General features: G+C 43.5%; 1 protein-coding gene across 1 annotated transcript in view; it reads left to right on the forward strand.

Moving 5' to 3' along the window:
- ITCH (itchy E3 ubiquitin protein ligase) overlaps window positions 1-16,639 on the forward strand; it is a 60,889-nt gene that overhangs the window by 10,793 nt on the left and 33,457 nt on the right. The gene's annotated exons all lie outside the window — the stretch shown is intronic.

The raw sequence follows: 16,639 nt of genomic DNA on the forward strand, positions 1-16,639 counted from the left end.
GAAGACTTAACCACATCACAGTTAATAAATAAATTACTCTCCCCTGTGTTTAGTTGGAATTTCCTGTATTTTAATTTGTTCCCATTGTTGTCCTGTTACTGAACACCACTGGCAAGAGTCTGGCTTCATCTTTGCCCTCGCCACCCCCTGCAGGTGCTTATGCATCTGCACCATTCCATTACTAGGTTTAACAAAGCCTGCTCACAGCTGCCCCTCTCCTCATAGGTTCCCAGCCCTTCTCCATCTATGTGGCCCTTAGCTGGGCTCACTGCAGTCCATCTGTTTGTCTCTCGATTTGGGGAGCTTGGCAGCAGGCTCACTACTGATGTGTTCTCACCAGTGCTGACTGCAGGGGAAAGAGCACCTCCCTCATCATGCTAGCAGTGCTCTTAATATTGCCCAGCGTGCTGGTGCTCTTTGCTGCAAGAGAGCCCTGCTATTTCATGTTCAGTGACACCAGTGTTTTCTGCAGTGCTGCGTTCCAGCCAGCTGGCTCCCAGCCTTTATTTGTGCATGGGTTTATTCTTACCTAGGTGTAGAATTTTGTGCTTCCTGTTGTTGAATTTCTTGAAGCTTCTATCTGCTCACTTCTCTAGCCGAGGTTCTCCCTAGGTCCCTCTGAGAGGCAGTAATGCACCTGGTGTGTTAGCCACTTCCTGACTTTTTACCATCAGCATGTTTGCTGAGAGTGTGCTTGGTCCTGTTGTCCAGAAAATGAATTAAGTTAAATGGTGTCGGTCAAGACTGACCTCCAGCTGGACTCAGTGCCACGGATTGCAGCCTTTTGGGTGTCACAGTGCTGCCAGTTTTAAGCCCACCCCACAGTCATCTAAACCTGCTCACTGTCAGTCTATGTATGCGGATGTTACTGGTGGCATTGTCAAAAACTTTTCTAAAGGCGAGGTAATCTGCATTCACTGCTGCCCTTACCCACAAAGCCAGTCATCCTGTTAGAGACGCCTGCTAGGCTGCTCCAACATGATTTCCCTGTTCCTTCCTTGTCCTTAATCTGTTTGGAAGTGGCTCCCGTAAGCATTTCTTCCTTGACCTTCCCAGGGACTGCGATGAGGCAGACCAGCCCGTGATGTTCTGGTTCCTCCTCCTCACTCTTTTTGAAGACAAGTTATGTTTGCTTTCTTTTCAGTCTCCAGGATCCTTTGAGGAATGGGGGAGTCACTCTGCTTCTATGAGGGCTGCTCCAAAAGTAATGCATCCTATTATATGATTATCATAGAATGGTTTGGGTTGGAAGGGACCCTTAATGTCACCTCGTTCCAACCCCCTGCTGTAGGCAGGGACACTTCCCTCCAGTCCAGGTTGCTCACAGCCCCATCCAGCCTGGCCGTTGGTGCTTCCAGGGAGGGGGCATCCACAACCTCTCTGGACAACCTGTTCCAGTGTCTCACCAACCTCGCAGCAAAGAATTTCTTCCTAATATCTAATCTAAATCTGCCCTCTTCTAGTTTTAAACTGTTTTTCCGTGTCCTGTTGCTAAATATCCTTATGAAAAGTCCCTCCCCAGCTTTTCTGTATGCCCCCTTCAGGTACTGGAAGGTTGCTGTAAGGTCTCCTCGGAGCCTTCTCTTCTCTAGGCTGCAGATCCCCATTCCTTCAACCTGTCCTTGTAAAGGAGCTGCTCCAGCTCTCTGATCACCGTCGAGGCCCTCCTCTGGCCGTGCTCCACGTTCTTGTGCTGGGGCTCCGTGATGATGGCAGTATGGCAGTTGAGGTCAAACCTTACCTCCGGTGTTCTGTTCTGTTTGGTTGTGGCGCGGCAGATGGCAGCAGAGGGGCAGTCTGATGTGGAAATGCGGATGAAGCGAAGATGTGTCTCTGAATTCCTCTATGCAGAAAAAAAATGGCACCCATTGACATCCACTGATATTTGCTGAAGGTTTATAGAGACCAAGCAATGGATGTGAGCACAGAGGTGGCAGGTGGTGTGTTTCTGCACTGGCAACAGCAGTGTGAAAGACAAGCCACATTCCTGATGATCATGCAGTAGAAGTCTTTAAGAAAAGCAACAGACTGAAAATAACCCCCCTATAGATAGCCTGAAAGGGAAAACACTGCATGGATTTGTATTAATAAATGATACAGGGAAACTCAGAGCGTTAGGTGCTAAGGGAATAGCTCTGACTTTTACTAAACCCAGAATTATGTTTAGAAAGCTGTGCTTCAGAAAGGGTTAGCTTGGAAGCTGTTCTCAGTCTTTTAGTTGAGATCCAGATGAAATGAATGTACAAATTTATATTGGAAAAATGACCTTAAATATAAATAGTAAATATAACACATTCTGAGGAACGTGTCCTTAAGCAACTTGATGTTTTAGTTCTACGTGAGCCTCCTATTTCTCCTCATATATTTTAGTAGCAGTATGAAGGGATACGTGAAAGGCTGAAACATTAGGAATGTAAGGCATTCATTCCCATTTCATAGAATCATAGAATCACCAAGGTTGGAAAAGACCTAAAAGCTCATCCAGTCCAACTGTTCACCTATTCCCAATATCTCCCACTAAACCATGTCCCTCAACACAGCATCCAGCCTTTCCTTGAACACCCCCAGGCTCAGTGACTCCACCACCTCCCTGGGCAGTCCATTCCAGTGCCTGACCACCCTATCTGAAAAGTAATACTTCCTAATGTCCATATATGCCATAGCTAAATAAGATACACATTTATATAAAACCACTGAGCAGCTCACTGTGCTGTTGTGGCGTCTGGAAACTTGCATTACTCTTGAGATTGCACAATTACAGCTTCCGTCTCACTACTAGGTTAGAGGACTGATTTAGTAACGTTTCCATACTGCTGAGCAGCCTGGTCTAGCTTTGAAGCTGGCCCTGTTTGGGAGGGTGCTGGAGTGGATGACCTTCAGAGTTCCTCCGCAGCCTAAATCGTTCTGTGGTACTATAAAAACATTTGCGTGGAAATCAAAGTGATTCAGAGAAGTATGTTCTAAGTTAGCCTCTTTCCGTAGCATATTTTTATTTACGTTGTTTTCAGGTAATTTTTAGATAGTGTTTTCGTTTTAAAAAATCATAATATTAGAAAACAAAAGTGTAAGTAGGCAGGTTCTGAGAGATAAGGTATAGATGCTGCTCGATGGTTTTTCAGACTGTTCAGGAATGTCTGGGCCTAAAACCAAGTAAACTTGTCTTTGCTGCCATTGGGAAGTGTTTGTGCAAGGCTTTGTACCGCTGCTTTAAAGGCACTGACTGTGCTGCATATGTTGTCTTCCTGTCCATAATTTTCTGGGCACATAACTGGCAAAATTTTGTTTCCTATTGCATATTCTTAAAAGTGTTTTTGAACTCTTTTGTGTGGTTTATGTGAAATAACATTTTATCCTTGAAGATCTTTATTTTAAACATTGAAGTGCTGATCTCTGTCTTTCCTGGCTGTTCATAGTGACTTCTTTCCAGTAAAATTGTTAAAACCATAAGAAGACATATAAGAGAGGTGATGTGATGCAATCATCAGTTAATAGACTTAAAGGAAGAAAATTGCTTAAAGAGGGAAAAATAACTTAGTTTTGCCTTAATATTTTTGCTCTGGGTGATCACATTAAGATTTAATTGCTCTAACTAATAATGAATTAAATGGGTAAGTAGCTTATGGCCTGTAGGTTTGTGTGACCATGTCTCCTTGCCACTGTGTCATGCGAATAAAGCAGTGATGAACGGAGGCCTCCGGATGAATTCTTTCCTAGCAAAAGGCAGGAGAAGACTGAGTGAAGTTCTTCAGAAAAACTGTTTTCAGTACTTTGAAGGTAAGGTCCAAAATAACTTCGTGCTGACACTAGTGTTAGTGCTTGGCTGAGTTGCTCAAGGCTGGGATTTGCTTTGTAGGAGGAAGTGCCGAGCCTCTGAGCCAACTGCAGCTTAAAGCTAATTGCAGGGCAGAATGAGATTGTATAGGGCAGTTAATGCGGGCTATTGCTGCTTTTGGAAACTTGGTGTTTTGTAATTATCTGGAACTTCTTCAGTGCTTTCTTTGATGCTCAAAGTTGTCATTTGCTATGAAGTTTATTTAAAGTAGCGCCAAGAAATGTAACTGTAGAGTTACCAAACAGTTGTGTGTATTTCTTGTCGGGTTACAGTCTTAGGAGAACTGTAAGCAAGGCTGTATGTTGTAGAACAAAGTGGTTATGAAACAGTGGCAGTCCAAAGCCAGCCCCAGTACTTTTTGCTTCTTGTGCCTGCCCAGGTCCTCTCTGGCAGTGTGAGATGTTGCCATGTCCTTGGCTTTGTGCAGCACTGCCCAGCAATAACTAAAACATCAGTGTGTTATCACCTGCAGGTGACAAATCCAAAACATAGCTCTGTAGCATTAGCTGTAAAGAAAACTAACTCAATTCGGGCCAAAAGCCATACAGCTGGTCAGTTTGCTGCAGGGTTTAAGTGACTGCTTGCAGCTGTCTGGGCACACTGACTGCTTTGTCCCAGGGAAAACTATCTTCCAGAGTTGCTGCTGGAAAGTGGTGTTTATACTTTCTAGATATCTCTGGGTTAGAAACTGGAAATAATGCTATTTTAAATTAAGAAATAAGAAAATGCTGTGTCCGTTCTGTTGATGCACATCTGTAGGTGATATTGTGATTCACTTTTTAACTGTCTTCCACTCGGAGGAAGGATGTCTGTGAAGTGGTAGTACTGGTTTATTTTGAGAGCTGCATTTCCACAGATCTCCATATAGGAGATGGTTCACAGTGCATGGAAGTGGAAGAATTAAAAGGGAAAATTTTTGTAATTTCTATAAGATGTGAGAGTTCTGATTGTTAGGACTTGATCGACGCCTTTTTGTCGTATTTGTAATAACAGCCTACAGAAAACTGGGGAAGTTGAGATGAACTCAGTGATTTGGAGGAGCCTTCCTGCAAAGGAAAGACACTGCTTGTTCTGACAGCCTGGTTTCCTGCGTGCAGTTGGTGACCTCCAGCTCCGGATCCTTCAGCTCTTCAGTACAGCAGCTCTGGCACTGTCAGTTGGTGGGCTTCAGCCATGAGTTTAATTTTGATGTTGGAAGCAGAACTTCCTTTAAACCACGCTGAAAAGTCTACGATGCAACAAAACGGCATACGCTTATGGTAGACCAGCTGCTGTGGAGACAGATTAGGGGCTAAGTTTTATTACTCATCCTTGCTAAGTTAAATAAAAATGTGCTGGGGTCATATGCTTAGAGATTTGTTTCTCCGTAAAGCGAAGTCAACAAACAGTAACTTAAAAATCTTGATATAGAGAGTAGGCTTACTCAGAATGGCTTTGCCAATCATGAAATGGTTAAAAGATCACAAACCTTTAAAGAAATGTTACTTTGCACAGGTGTAACCAGCCCGCAATAGCACTTAGTACTCTAAGACTGAAAAGGGCTGGGTTGGGTGCCAGACCCCATGAGCGAACAGCAGTGTGTCTTGCTGTGTGAGTAGCCGGGTGGCTGCTTACTTTCCATCCAGAAGCTGTAATTTTGCTCTGGTTGTGCACTAACACTGACAAATTGTCCTGAAACCTCATCATGGAAGTGTTAAGAAGAGATTCAGTTTTGAGTCAATGCAGTATTGTGTTGGTGCTGTATTATTACAAAAATCTTATTTGAAAGAGTTTAAAAAGCCAATGGGAGTTACTAAAAGCCACGATCCGTAAAATGCAGGAGTTAATGTCCAGTTAATAACAGTAACTCCAGCATAGCATAATGGTCTGGTTTTTTTTTTCCAATTTTTGATAGTCAGAAAGGTACCATTTCATCACCTCTTCCTCAGCCTTGCTGGGAGCAGTTTGGTACTCTCTACCGCGGGTTACTGGGCTTGCCAAGCTGAATATATCTTGTTGTCCAGCTATGGTATTTAGGACCCAGCTGATGTAAGAGTTGCTTTTTCTGAGATTGCAGAAAGGAACCAGTTTTAGTTTAGTGGTTTGCATATATGAATGATTGTTTCTCCCTGAAATGGATTGTCCCATGTCAAGAAAGCAGCTGAAATAAAAATAGATTTGTTTTCACAAATGGTTTTAATTATCTTGTGCAGCTCCCTGCAGTGGCTTTCTTTTTTCTGCCAGGGTTTTTGGACTCGAGCAAAAGTTTGACTCAAGTCAAACGTGTACATGTTCATACACACTTGTCTGTTGTTTTTCCTTTCCACTTTGTATTAGCAGTTAGTTTCAAGCTGACATCCTTTCAGTTAGGAAGGAAATTGATTGGCGAGCAATGAGAGTTTGCAGCAAAGGCTGTTCTATGCCATGTGTCATGCCTGCCAGCTGTAGTCAGTTCCAAGAACGGCTGGTGGTTGGAACTGCCAAGGTATGAACGTGGGAGCACCTATCGCGTTACACTGCTTTATTCTCTTTCTGTTTTGTATGTTCCAGTTCTCTTGCTTGGTGTCAAATACTACGTGTACCATGGAAAAGTTATGAAAACTTTCTACTGAGATGTAGGTTATGCAAATAGGACTTTGGTGCACGGAAATGCTAATGAACAAATTCTTTGTAATTTTGATGCAAGTCTTTGTTTTGGGAAGTCTGAAGGCAGCTGAGTTTGGATTGCAAGCAGTTCTGTCATTGGAGGCACTTTTCTCTGCAGGTTGAAGCTGATGGACCAGTTTCTCTAATCTGCAGGGTTTGCATAAGAGCACCAGTTATCCCTGGTATAAAAGCTATGCCAAGAAGGTGTCACTGGGTGTCTGCCCACAGTGCTTCCTGATTGCTTTCATCTTTCCTTGGGCTACCTCTTTGTTTTGATAGCCAAGTTAAATACGGAAGTTAAGGAAAGTTAAACCCTTTATGAAAGGAAACTGTTGGAAGTTTCCAAATAATTTATCAGAGTGGTATCTCTGATAAACCAGGTTTTATTTCCAGTTGCAATGGGGAGCCTCTTGCAAGCAGGAGCACACGCAGAAAACAGCATTTCCTCTTTTATGCCCCATTACTTGATGCTCATCTCTTCCTCCCCTGGTTCCTCATTGGCTGAGTACTTCAGGTTCACAATCTAATACAGGTCTATAAATATCTGAGGTGTGGGGGCCATAGTGGTGAGGCCAGTCTCTTTTCAGTGGTACGTGGAGAGAGGACAAGGGGAAATGGACAGAAACTGCAGCATAGGAAGTTCCACACCAATGTGCGCAAGAACTTCTTTAAGTGCGGTGACGGAGCACTGGAACAGGCTGCCCAGGGGGGTCATGGAGTCTCCTTCTCTGGAGATGTTCAAGAGCTGCCTGGATGCCTGCCTGTGTGACCTGCTGTAGGGAACCTGCTTTGGCAGGGGGGTTGGACTCGATGAGCTCTGGAGGTCCCTTCCAACCCCTACAATTCTGTGATTCTGTGACCTTCCCGAAGCTCAGCTAAACATCAACTGTTGCTAGCTAAGCACATATCACTATTAGTTAACTTCTGACATTGCCCACTCAACACTTGGTCACTTTCTGGACATCTGCTTGTCCTTGCATAGAGATAAGCTGGGAGGGAGGATAGAGGGGAGTATCCTGATGCCTGCCTGTTGCATCCCAACCTACCCACAGAGCAAGGCAACCCAGCCTTGCATGGAGGCCCTGCCTGCTTTGATCTTTAAGTCTGTTTTACTTTGCTGAGGCTCTCTTATGCAAACAGAATAGCCCCACAATATGCTTTCTAGTCCATAATACTATGCCTGTACTATGTGGAACATTTAAAAACTACTGCAGTTTTGCAAGCAAACATTAATCACATAATTCAGCAACTATATTTCTAAAGTATGTTACTAACATAGATGGTATTTCTGCTTTTTCACATCAGCTATTTCTAAGGACAGGTTACAAAATACAAATACACTGTGCTCTATTTCTTCAGATCAATTCCTCCTTTTCAATATCTAATGCAGAAACAACATTCCATTCCCATTCCCTACTAAGGTAGGTATTTGGAAAAATGAGATCAGCTTTGTATAAGTGATTGCCTTAGTGTTTTTAGGAAAGCTGTTTAAGGCTGTTGGTAGTTCCTTGGTCTTTGGTACTGTAATGTGTAATCTGTTCATGATACAGCACAGCCATCTTTGGATCATATTCTAGGATATCAATATGGGTATCTGATTATCGTTCCCTGCTGTGTGTAGGGTTGTGGGAAATGACTGTAACGAGGCCCAGTGTGAGACCTTACAGATGGGCGGGTGCTGTAGGCTTTGAAAGTCTGCAGGTAGTTCTCCTCGTAGTGCTTGCTTTCTCAGACTCGGTTACTCAGTACTGACGAGCACTGGGGTGTTGTTCTGTGCGTCAGGTAACTGCACAGCATCTCCCGTGTGCAGCATCAGGTGGACCTACCTGCTTCTGCCAACTGCTTATCGTGCCCTGGAGTCCCTTTGGTGACAAACTACTTTATAGATGGATCCTTTACATGTCTGGGGAGTCAGCGGTTGTTTTAAGCTGGCTCTTTTCTTCAGAATCTGACTTAAGCCTCCATACTGAAGCGAGGGTTAATGCTGGTCGTTTGTTTTCTCCTTGTATTAAATATCCATCTCCTTATAGCTACAGTGTGTTTTCCTGTTAACCCAATAGAAAAAAAGAATGGCGGATGTGATGTGCTGTAACCCTGTTGCCATCTCCTCTATTTAAAGCACAGGCTCTTATGCTGACACATAGCCATGCTGCAGTCTTACCAAGACACCAAGGCATTCTGTTTCATTGCTACAAAAAGTGTCCTTTGTCAGTAAAAGCCTTTCTGCTGACCTTTGTTCTGCTGGGTGTTTTCCTAATCTGTACGTGTATATTGCATTACTTCTTTGTTCATACCAATTGTAATATTTCTGTTAGGATTTTCTACAAGGCAAGTTTATTGGTAGGAAAACACTGGAGAGAAAGATTCAGAAGGGCAGTTACCTGGAATGGGTTTAGGAAATTTCACCAAATACAACTGGACTCCTTGATTTAAAGGGGAAGTAACTTTTGACTGTACTGTTGTGCTTTGGAACAAAGCAGAAATGGTTGTATGTAAGCAGATTTAACAAGTACTTCTGGTTTGCATTATATAAATGAATTAGGTTGGGAAAATATGGATTACTTGCATACGTGATTAACACAGCATAATGAATAGCTTCTACTTCACTATCAAGGATTTCTCATTAACCAGTGCATAGCAGGGAAAGGGAAGAAGTTGGGCAGCTCTTCTGTGTTTCATGGTTTATATATCTTTACCACTGCTTCCAAGGTTGTGTCACTTAAGTTGTTTCCCAAGCTAACTGCAATGTGTTTCCCTCAGAAATAGATTTTTGCTGGCATGTTGCCTTTGAGTGTGCATGTCACTCATCCTTGCATGAAAAACTGTCTGTGTGTAAGCTTTGTGAACAGCTGAACCAAGTTAAACACAGCAAAGCAGAGTGGTGCCTGTAGTGCTGGTTGACTCAGTAGTGCTGGCTGTAATCAGATGAGAACCATCACTGGTATCAGCAGAACAACGCAGGAACTCGGTGCTTATTCCTCAGGTCCCTGGCAGCCTCAGAGAGAGCTCCTGGAAATCTGCCTTGTAGTGCCATTGCTTGTGCCAGCTGTTCTCTCTGCAAGTGAGTCAGTGGGGTGGTGAGTCCCTGTGCAGCAATAGAGTTCTCACCCTAAGTGTAACGTTCGACAGTTCTGCTTCGGGGTACAAATTCAAACTCTTGAAAAACCTATAAGTTTGCTTAATTTATAGTTGTTGAATTGGATGTGAATGTGTTCTGTAGCTGCTGATAGTACATTGTGAAAGTATCCGGTTTAAATATTATTTCATCGTGAGTTTTGTGATGTTCTTTTGTAATGAGAGGAGCAGGCTTGCTCTCAGTATCTGCAACAAAATTCTATTATTTCACATGTTTTCATGCCTGCTGTTGGTTTAGCATCTGTATTTTAAATTCTAACAGGAGCATTGTGGCAGAACAGTTGTGATTTTACTGCATTTTCAGTGAACCGGTGTAGTACTGCTGACATGCCGTAATCGTATGACAGAATGTTTGGAATGGACCATAAGGCCCATCCAGCTCCAAAACCTTCCATGGGCTGTCTGCCTCCCTCCCAGTCAGGCTGCCAAGGGCCCCTTTCAGCCTGGCCTTTGGCACTTCCAGGGATGGAGCAATCTGCTTTTGTGACCTGTTGTACCTCACCAGGTTCTCACAGGCCCACTTCTCAAGCCTGTCCAGGTCCCTTTGGATTGCATCCCTTCCTTTTATTGTGTCAATTGCACCACTTAGTTTGATGTCATCAGCAAACTTGCTGAGGGAGCACTCGGTCCCACTGTCTAGGTCATTGATAAAGATGTTGGGACTTCTGGTCCCATGTCAGAGCCCTGGGGAGCACCTCTCATGGCAGGCCTCCAGCTGGACATAGAACTGCTGACCACAACTCAGCAGTCCAAGAGTTCAGAGTCTCAGGGAAATAAACTGTTCAACCAGTCCTTATTACCCGTCCTTTTGTTACAGTGAGATCCCAGGTTTCTGTTTCCTGGCGGTGTTCAAGAGGTGTTTGATGAGGAGCTACAAGATATGGCTTAGTGCTTGTGATAGCAGTGGTAATAGGAGGATGGTTGGACTAGATGATCTTGCAGGTTGTTTCCAACCTTGTGATTCTATGATTCTATCTCTCAGAGGGAAATAGAAGTAACTGTTCTACCACCAACTTCAAGATGTCTCATAATTTAATGACAGTAACGAGGTCCCCCAGAGCCTTCTCTTCAACAGGAGGACCTTTTTATTAGCAGATGCTCCTGTCCTTTTTTGTAGCTTGGTTGCCATCCACTGGGCTATCTCCAGTGTGTCCAGGTCTCTGTGGTACTGGGAAACCCAAACCTCAATATTGGCCTCACCAGGGCTGAGCAGAAGGGAATGGGATGATGACCTGCAGCTGCTGGGAACACCTCTCCTAAGGCAGTTTGGGGAGAGGTGATTGTCAGTGAGATCTGAGGCAGAAGAGTTGTGGAGTGCCTCAGCATCCTTTCCCTTCCAGGACATTCTGTCCCCATACTGTCCCAGCTGAGACCAGGCTACCTGCTTGTTATTTTTCATGTATCTTGCCAAGTTTGGTTCCATTTCTGCCGTGGCTTTCCTGTGTATCTAGGCAGCATCCCTCTGCTCTGCCCAGCACGCCTCCCTGCTTCCTCTGCCTGCACATTTCCTTCTTACCCCTCACTTTGAGCAGTGTTTCCCTGCTCAGCCTGCTGGTTTCCTGCCTCCTCTGCCTGATTCCTTACCCTGGGGGATGGAGAGCTGTTGTGTTCTCAGGCTGGCGTCCTTAAGAGGTGCCGGCTCTGCTCTCTTCCTTTTTCCCTAAGGGACAGCTTCCCTAGGGATCTTGTTCGGTATTGCCTTAAAGAGCCCAAACTAGCACTTCTGAAGCTCGGGGCCCTGAAGTTCCTTTTTGCTAGGCCGTATTTCTCGAGAGCCCAGACCAACTCTAATCTGAACCTCTTTGCTGAGCTCATCCGAACTGGTGAGCACCAGGTCTGTCACACTTCTCAGGCTGGTTTGTCTGATGGCTAAGGGAGCCCAGCTGTGTGCTGCTGTTAAAGCCCTCTTTGTTTCCATTCCTTATATAAACATTTCATGATGCAAACCTCGACTCAAACTTGCTTCCTTTTCCAACCTGCACTCAGCGCTGTTATAATCTGTCCATTTTTTCCTCCTAGTTGATTACTCAGCATTTTCTTTCTGCATGTCGTCTTGCTTAGACATAACTTACCATGTCCTCCGAACTTATTTTAAGGAAAAACCAAGAAAAATGTGAAACAAAAACAGCTTTGTGAAACCACTTTTTGAAACTTGAAATTTTCAAATATCTACAAAGTTACAAAGCAAGAAGTTGCCAAACTTGCTGGTTTTGCTTAGCCTTACTGGGTAGTTACAAGTAACGTTTGAGAGAAAAGAACCTTTCTGCTATATGGCAGCCTGCAGTTAAATACAGGTTTCGGTGTTTTAGGGGGGAAGAGAAGAAGTGTGTATCAATTCCTTACAGAGAAAACATGTCCAATGTTGACACAAACTCATCACTGGGAATTGTCCCTGAAATTCACGTACAGGTACATGAATCATGTGTCAATTGTTTAAAAAAAAATACAGAAAAAAAAGAAACAACTGTCACAAAAGCAGCATACTTTATATACAGCCTTTCTAAATAAAATGTCTCATAACTGAGACTTTTTCCAGAATCTTGTATTCCTCTGTACACTGGCTGTTTTCCTTACACTGTTTTCCTCTGTTTTCAACACCCATTGTTAACATCAGTATCTTAAAGAAATGTTTTCCTTATTGCAGATTTTTTGACTGGCTCGTGGAAATAGCAAATTCCCTTTGACTCAGTTCACCTCTGAAATGTAGAGCAGGCTGTGTTCTTACAGTTAACAAACATCAGTTTTCCAGCAGCAGACTGTGCAGTTATTTCAGTTTTTGTAATTATAATGAGTGTGTGCCAACATATTTTCAAAGCTACGCATGTATGATAGTCACAGGATTTTGTTCTCACCCGGTTGTCTTCTGTACTTTCAAATGAACGTGAAATAAAATTACCTTTTAAAGCAAGCCTATCCTTTAATGATTCCCATCCATGAATGAAGGTCCCACAGTAACCCTCTGAAGGGCTTTCTAGTCTTTGCTAGCTTTTCTTCTGCTATTTATACCCACTGGATTTGCAGGGTAAGAAACTCGTTCGTTCCTTGCTTTGCTCCAACCATGAACTCAATGCTGCTTTTCTTTCTACTCTTTCTCATGATTTGTTAAAAGAAAAATAAGGCTCTGCTCACCTCCCATCTGTTTTCTGAACGTGTTGGTGGTGTCTGGGCTGTGTCCCTCTAGGATTTCTTCCTTCTGCACCATTCACGCGCAAGCAAGAAAGTTCTGTGATGAACTTTGCTGTCATGGATTAAAATACCTTTGAGGATGATGCATTTTGCCCTAAGAGCACACCATGCCATAGGGAGGCTTTGGAGAAAGCACTGTGGCTAGGGTGGAAATTCAAAGAACAGAGTCCCAGAAGCAGTGAGGTCCAAAGGTGTGACTGCAGAGTGGGTTTGTTCTAAGCCGTGCTGGTGCCAGCCTGTCTGAGCACACGGTGAGAGATGGCCTTCTGCAGCTGAGCGTGACCACAGTTTGTCTTGCTGCGAAATGTACAAAAACTGTTCTTGCTGTTTGTACGTGGCAGCAGCTGCCCGTGTCATTTCTTTTTACCATGAACTAAACCCAATTGTGTGGGGTTCTTTTGTGTTTTTTTTTTTCTTCCTGCTCTCTTCAAAATAGAGACAACGCACTTTTACATTGAGCACTGGAAGCATCAAGTAGTTATTAACCTGATAAAAACCTAATGAAATCTGGCTGGAATCACAGTAACATTAGATTTGATTTTGTTATGAAGTGTGCCAGTGGAGTGCATTAGGAGCAGGTCGCTGTGCAGAGCATGAAATGGCTGCAGGAAGGGATGGGGCAGATCAGCTCCTGGCTGGAGGGGTTCCGGGTCAGGGCTGGGAGGAAGCCGTAGCTCCGTGTTCTCTGGGTACAGGCTCTGCTTGTCAGATCCTGGTTGTGTTCTTTTCTTCATGTTGCCATCTGTATCCCAGTCAGCTCGTCCTTCTGAAGGGGAAACGTAAACTTCTGAAGTAGTGCTGGCCGATGCATCTAATGCTGCACTCAGTGCAAGCCTTCTTCAAACAGTGACAATTCCCAATTCATTGTGCATGCACAAAAGAAACAGGATGAAAGCTGTCTTTCATCTCTTTGGGTACAACAGAAAATTCTGGGCTGCTTAAAATTGAAGTTTGTCAGATGGTTTAAAATCAACAAGTGCATACATAGTTCAGTGCAGCATAAGCTGTCCCATGATTACACCTTCCTGTGGCCTGTGGCAAGAATAAATGTATCTGGGAGGATACGTGTAGCCATCAGTGACTGGGACAAGCATTTGAGTGATTATTTATACTGACAGGACGTACTCATCCCCTGTTATGTGATACTTAATCTTTTCATACACTAATTGATTTGTGTAGGTGTGTTCATCCCTTACGGAAGTGAAGCTTATGTGATTGTGCTCTTCCTGCTGCCTGCCTTCTCTGTGTTGCAGCTTTTGAGCCTCTCAACAAATGTTCCCAAATTTCATGTTCTGGCAGGCTCCTTGGAAATGGGCAGCTGCATCTAGGTGAAAAATGGCAACGTAATCTTAATGTAATTAAAGAAAGGTAAAAACAAAGCTAGTTATTAATGAAGACACAATTTCCTACTGCGTAGAAAAAGCTTGAGTAGGCATTCTCAAATCAGCTGGAGTATTTTCAACTTGTGGAAATACCTGAGTTGTAATGCCTTGAATGATATTTTGTTCATTAACTGATGATTTATAACATCATTTGGAAGCAGTCATTATATTCCCTTTTACTGGCACAGGGTTCAAAGTGCAGGGCAGTCACAGTGCTTGGTTGCAGTCATTACTTCGTGCCTGCCTGCCCACTCACATCCAGGTACTTTAACAGCCACATTCCCTTCTTTCAGAACCCTCAGTACTGTTCCCTACTGCAATAAAACAAAATGGAAATATTTTTATAATTGTTCAATATTGCAGTTTTCATTTTTATGTCTCCCTAGGCTGGTTTTTCGTGCTAAAAGTTTGTGCAGTTATCATGAAAAAATTGCTGCTCATACAGTAGTTTCTTGACTAATGGATTCTAGATTGTGTGCCTCATTGGTACATAAGCAATAAGATAAGATTCTTCAGCTTGATTGTTGTTGAACAGTAATTAGGAGCTTAATGGCAGTTGAGAGAACTAAGCTCTGTATAACATGGTTTCTTATCCTTAGAAATACTGGCAAGCTCTTGAAATGTGACTTGTGCTGACCAGTGAGACCTGCAGGCTGGGCTGTGTAAGTGCCAGTATGTGCATGTGGCAACTCAGATGGATTCAGGTGTGTGCAGGATGGTCATTTCTGATGGGATTAAGCTGATAGATTTTCTTTTTCCCTATGTTCTCAGTGAAAATGTTTGAATATTAATACGTTAATTTTACTGAGCGTATTTTGCAGGCTTAGAAAAAATAAGCTTTAACGTGTGCTTCTGCTGTATGTGCTTACTGTGTGGTTCCAAATGTAAATTAATCCTCACCTTCAGTAGTTGTGTTTGTTATGTGCAGTGCTCTTTCTCCAGGAAAACTTCAGTTCTGCAAATTCAGCCTCCTTCGGGCTGCCAAGAACAGCAGTGCTGGTCTGGATGCTTCATTCATCTGCTTTCTTAAAGCACAAAGCTTATGTAGCTTGGCAGAGCTCATCACAGGAACAGGCTTTAGAATTGTCCTTGAAAGTCTTGTAAATTGAGAAGATTTCTAAAATACTTCTCTTAAAAACATTTTCACCCTTGCAAGATTTAGATTTGTTCGCAGCTGGAATTTAGTGTAAAAGTCCTGAAGTCCACTGATAATGCAGTGTATTTGAGCAAGTTGGTAGTACTCTTTTTGGTGGTGTGGCTGACACCGCTATGTGCATCTGCAGCAAGTAAGAACTTTCCATACAGTCACTCTTGAAATACCTCTGTGGAAGTACAGTTTCACAGTAATCGCAGTACGCAGGCTTTGGCTTTGCACCGCAGCTTCAGAAACTTGTGTTACTCAAATGTGGCCTCCTTTCTCAAACTGTGTTTTGCACAGAATGTAGAGGTTTAGGCTGCTTGTGGTGATGCAGTTGGGAACACCTCGCGTGGAGTGTTGTGTCCTTCCGACGGAGCCGCTCAGCTAACCTGACTTTCCTTGTTGGCAATAGCACTGCATGCTGCAGATGCCCGGGTCGGTGCTGCTCACAGGTCCAGAGGCTGAGCAGAAAGTGGGCAGCAGATGGAGGTCAGATGGACACATTGGGTGCATGAGTGGTTTTGACCACAGCAGGCAGTGAGGAGTTGGCACAAGGAGGGGATGTGGCACAGAGGGCCTGCATTAGTGAGTCTGAGCAAGGATGTCGGGATACTTCGGAGTAATCTGTATCTGAACATAGCAGCATGCTATTTAATTTGTCTGTAGACGTCAAAGCTACGTGATGTGTATTGGCCCCATCTGCTTTTCCCCATCCTCGAAAACCAAATAGAGAATTGGGTGCATGAGTTCAAAGAATAGCAGGAATACCCGTTTGCTTTAGTGCCATATGCAGAGGGTGCTGGTAGGGTCAGGAGAGCAGACTGCCCTGAGAGGGAAGGCTGGGTAAGGGTGTCTCATCCTCTGCCAGAGGCAATGTTTCCTCTTCAGTGTTCTGGAATTACAGCCCCAGGCCATATCCTCAGTCTGACCAAATGGAGACAAAAGACTAGAGAAACAGGTTTCTCTAAGCTTACTTTTTAATTTCATAATTTCTTTCTTCTGTGCTTCTGGATTTGTTTGATAGCTTTTTTAGTTTTTCAGACTGCAATAACTTCTTACCCCAGGACTCAGGATATCAATAAAAGCAATATTTTAGACAGAAGAGTAAACACTGGTAACATAAGAATGTTGTTCTCACAGTTGATGGGCAAGTGAGAAGACAAGATCAGAAGATCTTGTTGGTCAGGACATGAGTGCTTACGGATCACGTTGGGTAAAGGCTAAGCCCTTAATGAACCACGTTTGGTACTTTAGAAAGGGAAGGAAACTAGAAAGACAACGACTGTGGCAGTGTTGTTTGCAGTGTAATGCATCTGCACATCAAAAAAAGAAAATGAAATC

This window comes from Lagopus leucura, unplaced genomic scaffold (genome assembly GCF_019238085.1).
Source record: "Lagopus leucura isolate 7727_CA_CO unplaced genomic scaffold, USGS_WTPT01 Super-Scaffold_100039, whole genome shotgun sequence".
NCBI classification, from domain to species: Eukaryota; Metazoa; Chordata; class Aves; order Galliformes; family Phasianidae; genus Lagopus; species Lagopus leucura.